Source organism: Panthera uncia, chromosome A2 (assembly GCF_023721935.1).
Source record: "Panthera uncia isolate 11264 chromosome A2, Puncia_PCG_1.0, whole genome shotgun sequence".
In the NCBI taxonomy this organism is placed as follows: Eukaryota; Metazoa; Chordata; class Mammalia; order Carnivora; family Felidae; genus Panthera; species Panthera uncia.
Window position 1 is genome coordinate 141,592,629 of NC_064816.1, and position 21,904 is coordinate 141,614,532.

The following is a 21,904-nucleotide window of genomic DNA, read 5'->3' on the forward strand; positions in this document are numbered from 1 at the left end:
TTTGTGGGGTACTTTCTTGGTTGCACAACTGGTTTGTTTTGGGCTCAGTTACATTTGAAAGAATTTCATAAGAGCAAATACTTACATACAGTATTTACTATGCACTGGGTACTCTACCAAGGACTTCACAAATACTAATTCATTGAGCTAATGTATACACACACCCTGCTATTTTCAGTTATCTACCTGTTCAGTGGCTCACTTTGCTCCATCTAAAAGTACCTCTGTTTCTTCCATTTTTGTCCTGCAAAAGATGAGGAAAATACAGTTAGCCATAAATGTGCACATGTGTTTTATACCATTCTTTGACATCTTCTGAACTCAGGAGCTCCAAAAGGGCTTCATTAAACCTTAGACAATTATTTCAGCTGTCCAACTTCCCAGAGTTCCTAGGTAGAGCCATTCAGACAAGTATCACCGGATGTCTCGATAACAGATGATTTGAAAAACAAAAACTTTAAGTTTCATAGGAAATCAACGTGCCATAATAAAAAGTTAGGTGCACAGGGAAACAATTTAGAACAAGGTTCTCCTTGACTCTGAATCTTTCTACATTTAACATGCCTTTTAAACAATCAAATTCTATAGTTCTTTTTTTATAGGTGGGCAGCACCTTCCCACACTGGGTGGAATAATTGCTATTCTAAAGACAGAAACAATTCGTGGATATAACGATCTTGGGCTTACTTAAAATTTTTAAAAAGGACAATGGAAAAGCATTGATCAAAATAGATGATACTGCCAGGGAAAGGTAGCTGTTCAGAGAGCCTCCACAGGGTGACGTTCACCTCGGAGAATTCAGGACTGACAGGTAATTCAGGACTGTCTTTCAAATTTCTTGGCTCCAAAAGTCTATCTCAGTGAGGTTCCAGAAATGATTACGTTTATCAGTATTGATTCATGCTAAGAAAGCTCATACGAGACTGATACATAAAGCTATACTGCCTTTATATTCATTTACAATGAAAAGCATAATTGCCAGACAATCTGGACACCTGCTCCATCCAGCTTGACCAATGTATTCACATTTCTGTAGTCAACAAGTATTTCCTGAAATCCCAGGTATAGGCACCTTACAGGCAGGTTAAGATCAAGCCAAACGAACAGAAGACTGTTCAGTGAGCAAATGAGAGCAATCACGACGTCGATGCCACTGGCCTCCAACATTCTCCCTCCAGACAAGGGTTCCTAGCTCCTGTGCCACCTCCATCCTCGCTCCATCATCCTTCTCCTGGAGAAACACAGGATGCTTGCAGGTATTTGCCCCGCTTCCACTCTCTCCCTTTTCCAGTCCATGATCCACCCTGTGTACAGAGTATACCTTCAGAGACAGAAAATAGGTCGTGGCTCAGCCTTACTTAAACCCCTTTAGGGCTGTACACTGAGCTCATGATAAAGACCCGAAAGTGCACTCCAAAGCCTCTCCTGTCCCTGGCTGACCTGCCCGGCCTCCTCCAGCACCACCGTCCCCGTCATCCTCAGCCACTCCAGCCAAGCTGGTCTCCTTTCAATCTCTCGAATACATAAAAACCCTCAACACCTCGGAGATTTTGCACACCTCATTTCCTCTGCCTGGAAATTAAGGCACAATATTCTGCCCCTCCCCACCACCCCCCTCCCCCCACCTTGCCAAAGCACAACACATGCCTAGTAACCTGCAAGTCTGGGCTCGAATGTGACCTGACCCCAAGACTAGGACAAATGCCCCTATTTTAAGCTCCCATAGCACCGTGATTTTCTCCTTCATAGCATTTATCACAGTTTATAATTACACAGTGACGTGATTTTGTTTATTCCTCTCATTAGAGTATGAGAAGCTCCATGCGGGTGGATGCTGTGCTCATTTTATTAGCACATTCCACAAGCATGGACACTCAAGAGATATTTTATCGAAGGAAGGATGGCTTTGGGCTGTTAGAAGCTGTTGCATCCATCACCGAAACAGGAACCATTCCGTCAGGTAGACCATACGGCTTCCCCGTTTGGGCTCCGTCCTCCCCGGATGTCCTCCTACCCCTGCGATGATGATAGTCATATGGGCACTGTCTACATTCACTTCTGTAACATTACGGTTTCCTAGACTTCCATGGCCACAATAAATCTTAAGATACTAGAAGAGAAACAGCACGAAGTTCAAGATACGTTTGGGTAGCGACTCTGTGCAGAGGACTTGTGGCAGTGAGTTACTAAGAAACGCTGTAAACAAAAAGGAAAACATAAACTGTGGCCAAAGGAAGCCCCTGATGAGACAGCACTGGCAAACAAATGTACATACACACCCGTGTGCACACAAACGCCCAAAGCCTAATCCTCGGAGGAGGGGACGCGAGAGACTGAGCGGGATAAAGCACAAGCAAAGGGCCCATGGCAAGAAAGTGTGACGACTCCTGACCGAGGCCCCAGACACTGCTCCTCCCTCCTATTCCCCAGGTGCCGGCACACAGGGGACCTGGATGGTGCTGGGTTATTCTCCCATTTGCCTTACAAATCAACAATTAGCTGCCATTTCCTAACTCACTGTGTAGAATGCTTTCAATGGCTCACAGCTGTGGTTAATATTTTAAAGATGTTCTCCCAACGTTTTAGCCCTCTTACGTGACGTGAATGAGAACAGAACTGGGAGCAAGAAGTCCCACAATGCCCTCGGATCTAAATTCATGTCTAGTCAGGGAGCTGGAAAGGGGCAACTTCACTCATTCAAACCACAAACACAATGCACCTTGAATAAGCCAGGCATCATTCTAAGTGCTGTGAACACAAGACGAACAAGACAAAATCCCTTCTTCTCAAGGAAGTAATATTCTAGAAGGAGACAAACAAGGAGCATATATATTAGTCAAAAAAAGCCTCGCTGAGAAACTGACATACGAACAAAGATCTAAAGAAAGTTTGGAATACAGTTATGTAAATATATTGAGAAAGACAGTTCCGGACCGAGGGATCAGTAAGTGCAAAGGCCCCGAGGCAGAAGTGTGGCCTGTCTAACTGGGATATGCAAGGGAGATGGTAATAGGATATGGGGTCAGAGAGGTAAGCGATGGGCCTCTTAGGACACTAAGAGGCCTTTGGGTTTTCTTCTGAGAGCCCTGGAAGCCAACTGTTTTGGGCAGAGGCAAATATGCTTTGGCTGGGCTGAGAACAGACTGAAGAGAGAGCAAGACCAGTTAGTGGGCTACAGAAATAACCCAGGCGAGACAGTACAGCTGCTCCAACTAGAGTATAGCCGTGGACGGGCTTCTAACAAGCTGATGGGTTCTTCATGGCACTTGAAGGAAATGCCCTGGGATTAACCCTAACTCCCTTAACTTGACTGATTCTAGTAATCTTAATCCTTTTATCGATAACAGGGTTTTGGGGTTTTTTTGGTCTTAATTCTTACTTTTATAAAAGAAAACTTAGTGGATTGTTATCTATAGAGAATTAACATATGATCATCACAGAGAGTGGAAAAAACCAACACACAAAAAAATCTTTGCATCACAGTGTGGAAGAATTACAAACAGATATAGTTTTAAAATCAGACTTAGATCAATATAATCTAACCCTGACGTTTGTCAGGTGTATCAGTTTGAGTTCAAACCAGAAAAAAAAAAAAAATGCTTGGCACATCACTAAAGAATGTGCAGATTTTCTTTCTTGCAAATTTTCTCCCTGAGAAACCCATGATAATAACGTGATGTGGGAAAAAAAAAATTAAGTGCTCTTTTTATTCTCTGCTCTATGGTCAATGTGGGGGGAGGGGGCGGGGGGAGGAGAGCGTGGCTTCACTGTTGTCCCGGAAACCATTCTGCCCCAGGGCAAGGAAGCAACTCCTCACTTGCTATCACCAAGCCAGGGGCAGTCATCTGTGTCCTAAACAAACCCCTGTCTTTCCCTAAACAGAATGCTGCTGTTTGGTCAAACAGGATCAGTGGGCCTGGTCTCTAGCTGCAAACAAAATTAAACTTTGATTGTCAGCATTTAATACCCATAGTTGATACGCCGCATTTGTTCAGCATTTCTCCAAGTGTGCTAAGACGGGTGGGTACATTGCTCATCTCATGGTCTGTCAATCGACTCCGGTCACTGCCTCCTAAAGCCGTGTTTTTTCCAAAACTTCAAGGTCCCCAGGAATCGCAGGTACCCTGCAAAATGCAGGTTCTGACTTGGTACCTCTGGGTTGGGGCTTGAAAGTCGGCATTTCTAGAAGGCTCTCTGGTGAAGCTGATGCTGCTGGTCAGTGGACCACAATCCGAGTACACAGCAGAGTGTTATTGTCCTGTCTCCTTCCCCTCTCCCTTCTATTCCCTTTGAAGTACCAGGGGCAGAGACTGAGACATCGGCATTTAAGACTGTTTCACTCTGTGTCGAAAATAAGAATCTGCCCTCCGTGGTACAGGATAATTAAATCCCAGCAACATCCCAATCTTTTCTGGGGCCTCCTTGGCTAACAGATTCAATCTGAAATTCCCACTTGACCAAACACATAAGGTTGTCTTTCTCTTCTCCCTTTTCTTCATTCATCCCCTCCCCATGGGGAAGAATGGTCCCCAAAAAGGACCATTGCTATAGGTAAGCTCCCAGCTTCAGCATGAGGTGAGGGTGTGAAAGAACCGAAGTCACTCAACATTTTCCATCTCTTCCTTTTTTTTGCAAAGAAGCTAAGCCATAGATAACTGTGGTATGGCTGGGAAGGCTGGGAAAGCATGACATGTTTATCAAGAGGGAAAGTGGATGGCCAACTGATTGCTTCAGGCACCAGCACTACTGGCTTCTATCAATAATCAGCCCTAGAGAGCCCTTCATTGGAGCCAACCCCTACCCTGTCAAGCAGATGGGTCCCATATTACACACATGGCCAAATCTCTCCTTCAGAATATAGCTGGTATTTTCTAATCGCAGATTATTCGTGTGAAAATGTAACCTGAGCTATGGCATACCTCTCTCAGCCCTCAGCCCTGTGCTAATATTTTAGTTCATCCTCAATAATTTTTATCGCCATTTCACAGGTATGTATTTGTTAGTTTGCTTCTAAAGCAGAAGATAAAAGTGGTGAGATTGGGGGGGGGGGAGGGGGGAGGCGGGGAGATCCCAGCCCATGTGTGAGAAAGGCCTGCTTGTTGTTTCTGTGGAGCCCTAAGACGACCAAAAGGAAATCAGGTGGCGGAAAGAGGAGACTGTAAGGACACAGACGGGAGGCCGGACCCATAACCCCTGACTGTTTCCCTGCTCAGGGATCCTGTAAAACCGCGGGGGGAGGAACCCGGCAGAAAGGTGCCACCTGACAAAAGGGTATGGCGGCAGTAACTGTTTTGGAGATGCAGATCAATGCAGGAGATCATAATCACTTGTTCGCAGACTCTGAAAGAACCAACTAGAATTACTGCTGGCTTATGTTAAAGAAACAAACTATTAACCAAAACCTATTTATATATTTTTTAAGTTTTTTATTCATTTACTTTGAGAGAGAGAGAGCACAAGCAGGGGAGGGGTGGAGAGAGAGAGGGAGACAGAGAATCCCAAGCACGTTCCGCAATGCCAGCGCAGAGCATGATGTGGGGCTCAAACTCATGAACTGTGAGATCGTGACCTGAGCCGAAACCAAGAGTCAGACACTCAACCAACTGAGCCACCAAGGCTCCCCGACCAAAACCTATTTAAAAGGATAAATGAAGGTAGTGGGCACAGCTTGGGGCAAGACTTAAAGAAGTGAAACATCACCTACACATAAAGGCGTGTGGCAAAGAGTGGACAGGTTCATTCTGTGCTGGCTCCTGAGGTTCTAACCCAACGGTAAAATAGAAAAGGGGACAAACTCGGCACAATATAAGGTAAAACTTTCTAACACAATACACTTCCTCAGTCACAGCACCTTTTTCGTGTTTTGTTCTGTTGTTGTTGTTTGCCAAGTAGTGAGCTCCCATCATCACTGAGCCAGCCTCTTTCTGCCGCCCTGCCCCTCCCAGGTATCACACGTCACAACGGAGCCAGGCTGCACGCTGGTCCCCAAACACGGTTTCACGACCCTGGGCATCACAAGCGCTGTGCCTAGAATGGCTCTTCGTTCCCAGGCCACCTCTTCGGACTGGAGACTTCAGCTTCCGCATAACCTCTGAGTCCCGTGCGGTCTCTCTTCTGAGAGCAGGTCCAGGGCCCGCCCCTTGTGCAGAGAGCATCACACACCAGCCCGTGCAAACTCACTCTGCTCTACCCGCTCTCTACAGTGAGGCCTCCGAGGGCAGCCTCCTGGCTACTTACCTGTGTCTCTGCAGTGCCAACCACAGTGACCTGGACCCAGTATAAGATGAAAAGTGGAGGGAGGGAGAGAAGGAGGAAGAGAATGGGAGGGAAGTGAAGAGAGGGGATCTGATGCCTGAATTATTATCTGTTATGTTTATCATAGAGGGACTTCTGGTACTGAGAGGGAAGGTAGTCTGAATGGACCTACCCTATGTAGAGAGACAGAAATTACTGCAACATCCATTAAGGTGTATCATTTCATGCATGTTTTAATCTAATTATTGTTTAATCTAATAATTGCTTAGAAACAATCCCCAAATTTTGCTTTTCCTTATGCATATAAATACCCGTATATACTTATTATTTAATAATACAAATGGCTTTCCCTATTAATTTGTACACAAGAAATGATCTTTCATAGTTACTGGGAAACTTGCAGAAAATATGCCCATGGCATTTCCCTAAAGTTTGGAGTAAGTATATCATTAAAGCAGGTACAGAGGCCACTACTGGCAAAACACCTTGGCAATACTTTATATTTACGAAGTGGGTTAGAGCCCCGCCTTGGGCTCTGTGCTGACAGCTCAGAGCCCGGAGCCAGCTTTGGATTCTGTCTCCTTCTCTCCCTGCCCTTTACCCACTTGTGTTCTCCACCTCTCCCTCTGTCTCTCTCTCAAAACTAATTAAAAAAAATATTTATGAGCCTTTGTGCTAAAACTCTGCATACCAGAAATGCCAATGGTGTCACCAAACCTTCCCGAAATTCATGCAAGCCTTTACCCTAATTACTAATTAATACCAATAAAGGGAATTACATTTCACCTCTTGTTCTTGTTTTCTTAAGAATCTTCACCCAAGTTAATCTGCTTCTTATCAGACCACTGGCAACACTCAAATCATGACAAGTACGTGCTCTGTGTCACTTAGATGGAGGGCCATCCTGATTGGGATTTCTCAGGGGAGGGACACACAGGTGAATAAACCGGGCAACTGCAGAACCATCGCTAATAATGGTAATTATTATCTGGGAGGATTTCCACAGACCTCACCACACCTTTCTGAAAGAAGAGTTGACAGGTGAACCCACACCTGAAACCAGAAAACTGTCCCACAAAGCCTGGTCCCGCATCAGCACTGGTGGCCCAGACTGAGTGCCTTCTCCCCTCTCCCCACTTCCTGCTCACAGGGGACTGTAAACACATCCCCACCCTTACCTCCCCGACAGCCTTCGCCCAGTAGTCCCACTGTTTCCTGCGGAGCTGCCCTGGGCTCTGCGGGTGCCACACAGACAATCCAATCCGGTGGCTCTGGGACAAGGCCTGAGGAAGCCACTTCAGCCGCCTCCTAGCGGGTGGTGGGGCTATTTGCATATGAACTGTCACCCCCTTTCCTTATTCTAGCAGGAAGCAGGGTGGACCTTCTCCATAATGAGAACTTTAGAGTCTAGGAGTTAGTGAAGGTCTTCAGTTCACTTCAGGAGGTTTAAAAAATAGCTTTGAAAGAGATATTTCAGAGACGTTAGCAGAAGTTTTCTGGCCTCACATCAAGTCACACAATCAGATAAACTTCTTTCAGCACCTCTTTAAAACAAAAAAATATCCTAGATTTGGAAAATGGAAATGAGCAGGAAGGCACAGCACACTGTCCAGATGCAGATTTTATCGTGCTGACTTCTCTTTATCCGACAGGTTTTACCGTGGCAGTTAAGAGGTGGCCTGTGCCGACTGATCCAGAACACGGGCCTGTTTCAAGGCCCAACGCCGAGGCAGAGCCCCGAACCCAGCAACCCCCGACCAGCCAGCATGCCGAGCAACAGGATGTCTGGTGGTTACTCTTGATCTGCGGCTGTTTGGAGACAGGGTGTAATTTTCAAAACAACTTTTCATTTTTAATTTTGCCAGTTCTTCCTTATACTTGAGCAAACTAGAGGGGATATAAAGTGGCAAAATTCCAGAGGAGTTTCTGCTGCTTCTCCGAGTCCTCGGCCAGCCAGGAGGGCGCAGGATGCTTCTCCTGAGGTGGGCTCATCCGGAGTCTGACTACAGGGCAAAGGCCCCCAAATACCAGTCCCCCATGTTGAAGCCCGTTAGGTTATTAGAAAAAAACTGACCCAGTACCTACCTGTCCCTACCATAAGCCTGCATTCCACCATTTGAGAAGGAAACAGAGGAAAAGGAAGGACGCATTCCTGGGAGCTCTCCACGTCCCGCATGGCTTCCCATTCACCGGATGGGCAAGGAGTGATCACATAGGCTCAGAAAGGTCACATGACTTTCTAAGCTTCGCTCTGTCCAAAGAGATTTCCCCAGGTCTGAGAAGCCCTCGTTCCACCTCATCCCGGACTGCCTCCCACAGGACAGGGACTGGTACACACCCACTCTCAGGCTCAGAAAAGAGCATACCTGCTCTAACGAGAGGGCTTCACTAGGACAATGGACCAAAAAGAAAAACAAAACAAGTCAGGAACCAGTACCCGAGGGTCACACAGACCACAGGTCTCAACATGGCACATTTCCGAGGAGCCCTCACCCGTCTCCCCAGGACGCAGACAGCAGGTGTCCCCCAGACACTCCCGGAAGGCAGGAGCACCTGTGACTCGTCCCAATGCAAAGGCAGGGGCGGGGTTCTCTATCCCTGGCTACAAAAACCAACAGAAAATTCCAGGGCACTTCCGGGAGGGCCCTGCCGCAGACCCTGAAACTGGGGAACCATGCAGGGACCCCTACAGTCCATCATCAGACACCATATGCTGTCTTCCTGGGCTTGGGAGAAATCTGCACAAGTGCAATACCAAGGGGCAAATACAAAGCCAAACTAGAGAAAACGCACAAGCAGGGATGGGGGGAGTGTTCCCCTGGAGCTGGGGAGAGAGAAAATGAGAAAGGAAAATATTTGTTTCTCTATTTCTTCAACTGAGGTTGAAAAGAAATGACCAGGAAGCACTGGTAAGCAAAGGGAGAAGGATGACCCCAGTCTCCAGCAGGAACAGAGAGTTCACATAAGCCTGGGTGTGGACTTGCTTCCACTCCCGCCCACCCACGGTTCCTGGGGCAAACAAATTCTTGGCTGAGCAGGTATGTGTGGGAGGCCTGATTTATTTTCCAACCATTAGAGCTTTGCCCAGAACTACTTAATCAGAAAATTTCAAGGTCATACATTCAAATATGATGTTATAGCCTTACAAAACAAGTTAACTCTGGGGTCTGTGGAGCAGGAGTGTGGGGGGTGCGAAGAGGGGAAAGAAGGAATTACTCATCACCTAATTACGCACTCTTCCTCTATAGCTACTCTATATTCTCAGAAAATGGGCAAACTGGAAAAACACATGGCTGAAAGAAATAATAGCTAATTTAACCTAATGCAGTTACTCTACGGCAGACACAATTCTAAATGCTCTTTCTATACTAACTTATTTGACCTTCAGCAATCCTTTGAGGTGGGTAATTACCATTATCATCCGTATTTCCAGATGCACAGGGGGGTTGGATGGCTCACCCAGCCACCAAGAGCCGGGCTATGCACCCGCGGGCTCTGTGCACCTGCCACCAGGCTACACCCCCTCTCTCCATGCTCTGCAATCCTGCCCCTCAGAAAGAGCTCTTTGCCATTATGGACTATCTAACTGATTTCCCTCCTGCTGTAGAGTTGTCTTTAGGCTACTTTGCTGAGAGGAGTATTACCAGAGCCAGTCTCCACCTTAAAGTACAGATAGGACAGTACCAATCCTGCTGCCTAAGAAGCCGTATAAGCTGGAAAAGACCCAAGGCTCAAACCACAATTCCCCTCACACGCCTCCTGATTAGAAGTAGTTTGAGGCGAAGCTTTGATCCTTGTTAAAATGTAAACGCTCTGGGATGTGTACACTTTATGCTGTTATCAGTTTGTGGGAAAAGTTGCATTGTTATCTTCTTAAATGCAGTTCAGCGATAAGAACTTTAGGTGGTTTCCAGGCACCCACTTCACCCTCCAGTGCTGACTTGTTCACTGCTGGGTGCCTAGAACTCACCAAGACCTACGCATATATAGGTGCTCAATATGCCAGCGTGGGCGAATAGCTGGATGAATGAATGAATGGCCTCTTGCAGAGGCCACGTTTAGGGTACATTTATGATGCATGGAGGTATTAAAGGGGCAGCCAAGTTGGGCAAAGTATCACTGGAAAGGTCTAAATCTGAATAAGTGAATCACTGTCTGACAGTGATAACTTTGAAGGAAACTTGAGGCATGTGTAAATGTATGAAAATGATCCTCTTTTCAGATTATGAATGGATTCTACTTTTGAATGCGCATACAGCTAATTTACTAGTGAAGAAGGTTATCTGTGTAAGAGAATAGTGACATGTACATTATTTTTGCCTAAAATCATACTCTCCAAAAAGGTGAACTGCCCTACAACATCATTTCTTCTCCCTCATAATTCTCATACCCAAGACCTAAACATCCTCAAAGGCCTCGTCAGATGTCTTCTCTTCCAGGAAGCCTTCCCTGATTTTCTGGCCAGAAGAGATCACTTCCCCATTTGCACTCAACAGTACTCTATTCTTTGTGTACACAAATCCACTTTCTCAACTGTGGTATTTTTCTCATCTGCAACTACCTAGCTGTCCCCAACTTTATCTGTGTATTCTGCAGAAAATCAAGGATCTTCCTCAACATGAATCAGTCAATATTATTAGATCCATGTTTTCAAAAAGAGCACTCCCATGGAGGTGCTCCGAGGACACCACCCTCTGTTCCTAATGTTCGAATGTATTTTATATATTTTCAAAGCTCTAGTTGTTTTAAATGACACCGAAATGGCTTATATACAAACTCGTCACCCACTGCAGATACACAGGTCATGCCTCATGACCCTGGCTGGGGGACCTCTATGTGCACACGTGGGCTTCTTGTAAGTGTGACACTGGTAAGGGAAGTTGTAGGCCTGCCTCGGTCTTAGGAAAAACACCAGTGTGCACAGTCCGCTCTCGTGAAGTTGTTCAAGTAAGCACACACATACAAAACCACGCCCAAGTGTGGGCTTCCATTAAATGCCAGGCGAGGCTCAGGGGCACATATACGGCCTTGCTTTCATCACAGTAAAAAGTCCTTTGTGATAATATCCTATTTGAGAGAGAATAAATATTTATTCTAGGAGTTAGATGTTTCCTGTATGACTTTAGATTTATGATAAGGAATGTGAGCAATTGTTTCCATAGGTTTCATTACACGGTTACAGTTCTGAAACAAATATTCCCTACCTTAGGTTAGGGGAATTAAAAAGTATCCTGGGGGGCGCCTGGGTGGCTCAGTCGGTTAAGCGTCTGACTTCAGCTCAGGTCACGATCTCGCGGTCCGTGAGTTCGAGCCCCGCGTCGGGCTCTGGGCTGATGGCTCAGAGCCTGGAGCCTGCTTCTGATTCTGTGTCTTCCTCTCTCTCTGCCCCTCCCCCGTTCATGCTCTGTCTCTCTCTGTCCCCAAAATAAATCAACATTAAAAAAAAAAAAAATTAAAAAAAAAGTATCCTGGGATTCCATGGCAAGTCATTTAAAAACGAAGCAAACACACACCAAAAAAACCCTGTTATAATTTGTGAGTAATTATAAGAGCAGATTTCTTAAATATTATGCATTTAAAGCAAAGTATACAATCTCATGAAACACAGAAGCTGATGTGAATACACAGTTATAACACAGGGATTATCAGCACCTGATTTAAACTTTTTCATTAACAGCCTCATTGTTCTGACTCTTCAGTAAACATTATGAACACAGGGGCACCTGGGAGGCTCAGTTGGTTAAGTGTCCGACTCTTGGTTTTGGCTCGGTCATGATCTCACGGTTTGTGAGTTTGAGCCCTGAATCGGGCTCCATGCTGACAGCACAGAGCCTGCTTGGGATTCTCTCTTTGTTTTCCATTCCCCAACCTGGGTGTGCGCTCGCGCTCTCTCTCTCTCTCTCTCTCTCTCAAAATAAACAAACTTAAAAAAAAATTGTAAGTGTAAACTTCAAAAAATTTATACTAGGATCATATGTCGCTTTATCTGTTTTATATGGTAGAGTTTCATAAAAAATTTTATTTGAGCAGGGGATTCCCTGCCCCTCTCCCCAAATTTGAAAACTTCTGTGGTGTTTCTCCAATGCCAGTCTATGGAATGGCAGCAGTGGACCTGGATAAGCTTTTTTAACATATGGATTCTTGGGCCCTTCGCTCAATAATTTTCTTCCAATAGGTGTGGAGTGCAGATGAGAATCTAGTTCTTAGGAGGGAGCAAAAAAAAAAAAAAAAAAAGGAAACTACTGATCTAATCAACATGTCACTATCTTCATAGAATTCTCTGTCAAATGCTTTAGTAAAATCAAGACAAAATACATCAACCACATACCCTTAATATGTGGACTCTTTCAAAACAGGAAACAAAGTCAGTTTAATATCAGTCCTCTAGTGATCTCATGCTGGACCTCCTAACACTGCATACTTTTCTAAAGTATTTTATAAATACCTCTTTTTTTATAAAGGTTTATAAATCACCTCTCTGACTCTATGTTCCACTGGTGAGCCACAGTCAAAGGATCGACTGAGCTTCCAGATTCTCTTGCTTCATTTAAAATTTGGACAAAAGTGGTTTTTCTTCTGTATTTGACCCCTTTCAAATTCGCTGTGATTGTTCAAAGGCGGTCAACATTGGGGCCTTCTGAGGTTACCTGCAAAAGCTCCTTCAACAAACTAGTTGCTCAGAGACACTAATTTGTAACTGTAGTCACTGGGTACCTCCCCCACTGAGCTGCCTTTCCCCGGGGAACTACGGCAGCCGCGTATACCTTACAGTGTAAAAGTCACTTTTCTGGCTGAAAAAGAGGGGAAGTAAAACGGCAGTTACGCAGAATCACAGACTGTTTAGATGGAAGGATGCTATGGAGTGCAACCACCTGACGCCAATGTCTTCAGGTAAGGGAAATACGTTTAACAAATATACGCAAGCTCAAAGAGTCACTGGCAATGTGAGAGCCCAACCACCGTGTTTCCAGGGTTTCGTAACCAAAGATCTCCGCTCACACTGAGATTCTTCCGCTCACTAGCCACAGGTGCTTGGTCAAATCCCGTAAGCCACAATTTCCTTCCACGTAAAAATAGGAATACCATTAGAGTTGTTAGATAAATTAAAATAATATTATCATCTAACAATAAATAAAAATGAATTTAATAAATTTATGTATTATTTAAAATTTTAATTATAAATTTATATATAACATGTATTTATTTTATAAATTTATATATAAATATATAAATATTAAAATTTTAATTACAAATGTATATATAATATATATCATAAGTGTATATAAATTTATATAATAAATTTATAATTAAAATTTTAAATAATACATAAATTTATTATTAAATAAATATTTTTTAATAATGAAGATTAATTACGGTCTTCTAGAAGAGCAGCAGACTCCAAGTAAACACACAGTAATATCAGCAACGGTCGTAACTATACACACACACACACATTTTTTTTTTTTTTTTTACCTTTGGTGGTGTTTATAACAAAAAGGGAAATTCTCTGGATGGGTGGACTAACCTGGGGACCTCTGAGTTTTAAAGGTGGAGACCAAAGGAATTAAAGTGCTAGAATCCCCCAAAGCTATGGGTATGAAGGCTGTGGGCTTGTGGGATTGAAAAAGTGAGTTATTCAACCAGTAGGCCTGATTTTCCCCAAACTGGGAGAGGAGAAGGTCAGGGTCCCATGAAGAGCAAAGCCCTGACCCGTTTACGCACTGCCGGGGGCAAGATTTCAGGTAAAGATGTTGACACGGTATTTGGGGACACTGTCGTAAACACACGGTTTGGGGTGTTGTACAAAGCCGCGAGGGAAGCAGAGACACCGACGAGCCTCCCTTCCGAGTGACGACAAGGGTCCGGGCCAGGTGCATGAACGGTGGCAACCGCGAACAGATGAGGACCAGAAGTCCTGCTCTCGTTCTGGAAAGTGAGGGGTCCCAACAACAACTTGAGAGTGGATTTCCCACACACCCTGAGAAGTGGGAACCCTCACCAGATTTCATTTGATTTAGAAAAACGATTTAGGTCAGGCTAGTAACAGCTGAGCTAGGGTGCAAATCCAAGTTTGTCTGGTTCCAAAGCCCTCTCCTATTACCCACATCGCCTTTGTTCAGAGAGTGAGTTCCGCTATTAGTGTCTTCTGAGGTGAAGATTAGTACATAATTTTCCAATTAAAAGTGTTTTTTAACTGGAAGACAAATTTCTGGGTAGGACTATTTGGATGGGCTAGATCTCTGAGGCTGCACTGCTTCCCTCTGTGAAGAGGAAGGTCGGAAGAAAGGATATACTTTGAAAACTGCATAGGAAAAGGCAGGTTGGACTTGAGTACTTCCAGAGGCATGTGTAAGCCCAGAAGAAGAAACAGAGTTCTGGAGAACTGAACCCACCACAGTGAGGAAGGATGGCCACACCTCTAGGGCCCATGGCTCACGTGGAGTCTTGGGAGTGCTGGTGAATACACTTTGATCCCATTTTACCAGCTAGCACTTGACAAAAGTTGGCAGACCAGAATGTCTGGCCCTCTATATACCTTGGCTTTCAAGAAGAATCTGAGACAAGCAAAAGTCTTGTTGATAGCCAGATATGAGGGTTATGGTTAAGAAATCCCTGAGGGACTAATCAATCCAATTTAAACCAAGAATTTTCTTTTTTCGGGTTACAGCCATTAACAAAGGCCAGATTTATACAAATGACTTAATGCCATATGCCAAAGGAACTAAAAATCAACACTTGAACAACTTGAGGGTTAACCACCCCCCACACCAAATAGTCAAAAGTCTGTACATAACTTCTGACTCTCCCAAAACTTAACTACTAATAGCCTACTACTGACCGGAAGCCTTATGGATAACAAACACCTATTGATTAATACGTACTTTGTAGGTTATATGCATTACATACTGTATTCCTAAATAAAGCAAGCTACAGAAAAGAAAATGTTATTAAGAAAATCAGTAGGAAGAGGGGGTTCCTGGCTGGTTCAGTCAGAAGAGCATGTGACTCTTGATCCTGGGGTCTTGGGTTTGAGCCCCACATTGGGTATAGAGATTACTTAAAAATAAAATCATAAAAAAAAAAAAAAGAAAATCATAAGAAAATACATTCACAGTTCTGTACTGTATTTGTCAGAAAAAAAAATCCACATATAAGTGGATCTGCAAAGTTCAAAGCCAGGTTGTTCCAGGGCCAACTGTAGTTTTAAATTAATACCTATTCCTTAGTTGTGAAATACATGGCTTGAGCATGTGTGATAAGACACTAAAAGGGCTTCTGTTTGTCCTGCTGGGGGTCAATGACAGAAGTAAAAAGTCACATACCAGTGTGTATGAGAATTAAGGGGGTTTACCTGAAAGGCTTGGCCAGGATAGGAACCTCAGAAGGGTTAGGTCTACTAAAGCCTTGTTGGTGGACAAGCACTACCGAATCACCCCGAAGCTCAGCAGAAAAGTACAACACCCCAGAACTACCGAATCAGAACGTGCACTGTAATAAGTTCCCCAAGATTTGCTTGCACATGTAAGTTTAAGAAGTACTATATGGGGGGGAGGTAGGGAGCGCCTGGGTGGCACAGTCAGTTAACCGTCCGACTTTAGCTCCGGTCATGATCTTGTAGTTCATGAGTTTGAGCCCGACGTTGGGCTCTCTGCTGTCAGCACAGAGCCTGGTCTGGATCCTCTGTCTTCCTTTCTCTCTGCTCCTCTCCCCTCACGCATGCTTGTGCTCACCCTCTCTCTCTCTCTCTCTCTTAAAAATAAATAAACATTAAAAAAATAAAAACGAAATAAAGTACTACACATAAGTAACCTACTTAAGTACAATCAGAAATACTATACTTCAGTACAGTGAGCTTTCTGTTCTCTAACTGTAACCAGATCTTTCTCCTAATCTGTCAGGTCTTTCTCATAAATTAAAATGCTCCTCAGATATTTCAAAGGAAGAGAAAGGCTATGACTCTCCTTGAGAAAATGACCTGACATTCATCAATCTGTACGACTGATTCCACACAAACTATGTCACAGTGGTTTTCCTTCATAGATTTTAATACCATAGACGCTTTAAGTTTTGATTTCTGATTGTCCTGAAGTGACAACTCCCAGAAATTTTAAAAAAACCTCCTAAACTTAAAAAAAAATTTTCTTTAATTCTCTTTCCTCCCTTGCCACCCTTTCTATTTCTTTTTATCAAGCCATTAATGGTGTATTATAATGAATTCTTAAAATACATTAATGAGGAGTTCTAGATGAATACAACTTCCAAAACAAACATTTCTAACAAAATCTTATCCCTTACTCAATTGCCTCAAGCTCTGTAAATTCATCTTGTTGTTTAGATTTCTAAATCTGAGCTTCCTTAGAGCAAAGGACATACTTCCCTTTCGCTGGAGTTGTGAACTATCCTGCGTTGAAAACCTGAATCACTCATTTCATAAAAATAGGAAATGAGCTACTCCTATATGCTAATGTGGCATGTTATCTTAGCAGCTCCCAATGAACCATGGGACTTCTGGTACTCACATCTGCGTCATGCCCTCCCACACAATTCTGGGCTGGGCTGATGGGGTGTACATGCAAGCATGACGCAAGCAGAAGCTTGGTAAATATTTGCACAGTGGGGCTTGTCCTCTCAAATATCTACCAATATGCGGCTCTCATATATAGAAGACCAAGCAAGCCAGGGAGAAAGAGATCAAAACCTACCAGATGATCCTATTAAGGTGGTTGGACATGAGCCAAGGTGTCTTGGATATTCCAGCCCCAGCCATCATCTTGTTGCAACCACTCTAGGTCATCAGAGAGACCAGCAGAAGAACCACCCAACTGAGCCCCAGCCAACTCACAGAGTCATGAGCAAATAAAATAATTGTGTTAATCCAGTAAGTTTTGGAATGGTTTGTTAGGTAATTATAGATGACTCAAAGAACTAGGAAATTTATGTGATCTATCATTTTATTATCTTTTTAAGTTTATTTATTTTGAGAGAGAGCAAGAGCCCGCTCATGCAAGTGGGGGAGGGGCAGAGACAGAGAGGGAGCTGTGCTATCAGCACAGACCCTGACACATGGCTCAATCTCATGACCGTGAGAGCGTGACCTGAGCCAAAATCAAGAGTCGATGTTCAACCCAAACACCCCTATATCTCCCCCTATATCTGGGTTAGAATGCAAGAGTCTTATGAAAGAAATCTAGGGTGAATTTTTCTACTTTCTGTTTCTGGCTGACAAAAGATAAGCTCATATACTTAAGAGAATATGTAATAAGTTCAAATGGGGTAAGCAGCTGAAGGTATCTTTTTCAAAGGATTAAAAAAAAGGAAATTAGTCTTTTCTCTATATCAATGTGGGGCTGAAGTACCACCAATGCAGAAGCAACGAGAAGAATATTATGGAAACTGAAGACCCTAAAGTCAGTTTTCAGCACATTCCAAAGCATTGGCAGAAGCTGAAACAGCACAGTCAGGGAAAGTAAGTCTGAGACTGAACTAAAGGTCTGACAAGTGTTGAAGCCTGGAAAACTGTACTCAGATTTCCATTCTAGATCTTCCACAACTGGAAAGATGGAAGAGATGAGGAGGGAAGAAGGGAGGTACTACAAGAAAACAGATGTGTTTATTGAGGAGTTCCAAAAGAGAGGAAATATGAATTAGATGGTCTCAGCAGAGACTGATTCTAATCTACTTGAAATGATGTTTTTCGTATTACTAAAGCTCTTTTTACCTATTATCTTTTACCAAATTCACAATAACTTCCAAGGCAGAGAGATTAATGTGGGGAAGAGGAGTTCACAGACTCCTCTGAGAATCCAAAAAAAGGGTAAGGGCTTCAAAAATATGTAACTACATATGTAGTTTCACAGAAGGCCATCTATGGATTCCAGGTTACAAATCTATGTTCTCTAGTGAGATAGGTTCATTTCACTAATGAGCAAACACAAGTATTTAGAAACTGAGTTACCTACAATCATACAGCAAGTAATTGACAGGAACAGCACCATAACCCTAGAGCACACACCTCCAGGCTCTTGTTTCTGACTTTGTTTTACAACCAAAACAGGACTGCGAAGCCTGAGGAAAAATAAATTCTTCCCAATGTCTGATTTAAACAGTCTAAGAAACGGAGAGGCATTTGAAGGTGGGGCAAAGAGGGCGAATAGCCAGGAGAGATCAGCCCCTTCCTGGCTACAGGATCAGTAATGGGGTCGGTGGAACCTCACTGCTGTAACATATACCAGACATCTCCCAACATCAAAGAAGTACCTGAACTCAAATGCAGTTGCTGCTAAAGAGACTTCTATATAGCCACGTGTCACCGGTTTTCTAGCTCTGAAGTAGACGGGTCTATGAGACGCTCTCTTGCGTCCCTCTCCAGCTCCTCCAGCCCTCCCTGCAGCAGCACAGCCCAGCTGTGGCTGAGGAAAAGCAGAGGCCGAACAACACAACTCAACTGAGCTCAGATCACTCCTAAAATTTTTCCAAGGAGACTGCAGTCACAGTGCCCTTAGGTAAGGACTCGAATACATTCCTATTGTGTGTATGGGTGGTTTTTCCTCATTGTGAAGATTTTCAACCTCTGAGGGGAACAGTTAAACCCGATTCCATTACTTAATGGATTCAGCAGTCTGAGCGGTAGTTCTCTGTGCCAACTGGGATCACTAGTGTTAACTTTATCGACTGTAGACTCCACATTAAGGTCCACACTTGAATTTGGGTGATAACAATACCCAACAGGCATAAAGCATTTGATTTCATTTTTGGACGGTTTAGTATTACAGGCTTCTTTTATCCCCCATCTACTTCAAAGCATTTAGAAAAATCTGTGCATGGAAAGGACTAGGGAGCTATTCTGTATTATATTTTATTTTATCACCATTAAGCTGAAAACCTTCCTGCTGATGTATTTTTTACGGGCAGTTACCAAGTTAATTTTCCCCTTCTCCATGCCCATGGGAAAGGCACCCAATACAGTGCTATCAACTACCAAATTTAGAACGCTGGCGAAGTTGCTACCGAACTATTTTATCGTTTCCAACATGCCTGGTGGCAACTACCACACTTGGACCAAAAGGAGTAGGTGGGTCATCCGAAAGCCCATATAGGCATGCAAGTTTCTGAGAAAAATACCGGCAGATGAGTAGAGACATTCATCTCCAATCTCAGTCCTTGACCAGGAAGTTCTACTGCACAACAATAGTTTTTGAAGAGACAAATCTTTTCAAGTACGTATCTTCCTCTCTAGCCTTCAGTAACATTCATTCAAGCCCTACCCATTCTCCTACCTTCTGCGCAGTTGCCATCTTCTGCATTAACACTTTCCCTAAACCATATCCATCCTTTCTCTGGGAGAAACCCATGAACTCCCATGGTACACCCTCTCCACTGCCCCAACAGAACCACAATTCTGCACCCTGTATGGTTTCATTTCTTCTTTAAGCAACATGAGCACAGGACTTGTGTGGTTTGGTCTCTGAGGGCCTAGCATCTTGCACATGCACACATACACTGTGTGTGTGTGTGTATGCGTGTGTGTGTGCGTGTTGTGTCCGGGGAGGACATGTGGTACACATCTAGAAAACTGTGCATCTACTATGCCCCAAGCACTGTGTTTTACCTACACCACTGCTTTCTATCCCTACAACATCTCTACCAAGCAGTCATTATCACATATACTTTGCAGATTAGGAAACTGAAATTCAGAGCAGTTAAGGTTTGGCCAGAATCGCAGAGCTGAGTTTCAAACCCAGGTCTGACTGATTCTAGGAGCCAAAGCACTTATAAAGTTAATATCCAATACGCATTCAATAAGTCAAATAGTGGGCAGCATTTCCGTTCAGGGCATTGTGCTCAGAACTACTGGGGATCAAGATGCTTTCCGTCCAACAGCTGTTAGTAACTATGCTACCAAGTAGGAAGTGACAAGGTCAAAAAGCAGGTATGCACAAATGCTACGGGTGTTCAGAGGAGCCGGAGATCACTTTGCTTTGGAGGTAGGTGGGTGAGTGAAGAGGGGTAGGAATAGAATGAAGATAATCAGAAAGAAGGCGCTGTGTTGCAACTGGGATTTACGCAAGCAGAGACGGTGGTAATAATACGTTAAAGATCAAACTGGGCTCACTCTACCATTCTTCCTAAAGCAGGAAAGTGGACTCCCAAATTACATTCAGTAAGACTGCATCCTTTGAGAGCACAGACAATTCCGTGTACCTGCTCTTTATGCAGTATCCATTCTGGAAACATTTGATATTTACTGTTGGCAGAAAGAATAAGAAAAGAATAGAAGGAATATGGGGTTCGTAGGATTCCTTAGAATATTTAATTAGCTCCCTCACACATTCCACGTACAGCCTAGTTTTACAACGCATATTAATGAGCCCTCTTCCAGTCATTAACAGCCTCTCATTAAGTTGTACGTATTCTCTACCCAATCACATCTTCATGTGTACCTCATGTTCACGACAGCCCCAATCACTGTCACAGGAGTTTTACTCCCAAAATTAAGTGCAAATGTATTTTAATCTATTTATCTGTACATCAAAGGATTTTCCTGTGGAAAAAGTTCTGTATTTAAAAACACATAAAATTGGGGTGCCTGGGTGGCTCAGTCGGTTAAGCACCCAACTTCAGTTCGGGTCATAATCTCGCAGTCCGTGGGTTCAAGCCCTGCATCCGCGTCCGTTCAAGCTGCGCGGACAGCTCGGAGCCCGGAGCTGGCTTCGGATTCTGTGTCTCCCTCTCTCTGCCCCTCCCCCACTTGTGCGAGCGTGCGCACTCTCTTTCTCTCACAATAATAAAACACTAAAAAATTACTAAATAAATAGGTAAAAACACGTAAAATTAATGAAAGGGCCCAACCACCTAAAAGGGAAAAGAGGCGCTATCTGCATGCAAAACAACATGATAGAAATATAAAAGCAAACATAACTGTTACAAAAAAATGTCAGATCCGCTCTAAAGGGGAACAAGTGTTCCTCTAATAAAGTGTTAGCAGAGAAAATTAGCCAGCTGTATTATGCCCGAAGCAATGAAAACCTGTTTCCTCCTTTCTTTCTTGTACTTTTGAAAAGACAACATGTCACAGCCAGACTTTTTTGTTGGTTTTTTTTTTTTTCATAACAGCATCCATTCTTGTGACAAATGTTTGCCAAGGTGGGGGGTTGGCAAGGGAGGAAGAGGAGGAGGAAAGAGGGGAATAAAAAGGCGAAGAAAACAGAAGTGAGAGGGAACGGTAATACGCCATCTGCTGACAAAAGGGAGAGAGAAAAGAGGAGACATCTGAGAGCACAGCCTTCAGACTAATGTGCTTGAGGAAATGCAACAAATCAGCTTGTCATTCACCTTCACAAAACAACATTTTACTATGAAAATATGTGAAATACACTGTTTCTTTGTGTATCTTGTGTCCTGAAAATTACTATTGCTACTTGAATCAAAATAAAGACCACCACCATTCCCCAAGTGCAGAAAGAATTACACCCAAACTATTTTAAGCATCAGAGTAGTATCACACTGAATAAAACAGAAATATCCCAATGATGTTTCAGTTTACCCAGGCAGAACCAGCTGAGGGATGATTTCTTTGGCTAGAAGCAGTCAGTCATCGAAATTTTAAGTGAACCTGGGACAGAAGAAGACTACAGAATACTGAAGGAGG

The 21,904-nt window shown here is 43.6% G+C and overlaps 1 pseudogene; it reads left to right on the forward strand.

Moving 5' to 3' along the window:
• The first annotated feature begins 1,866 nt into the window (after window positions 1–1,866).
• Window positions 1,867–21,904, forward strand: part of LOC125930470 (uncharacterized) — a 53,711-nt pseudogene continuing 33,673 nt past the window's right edge.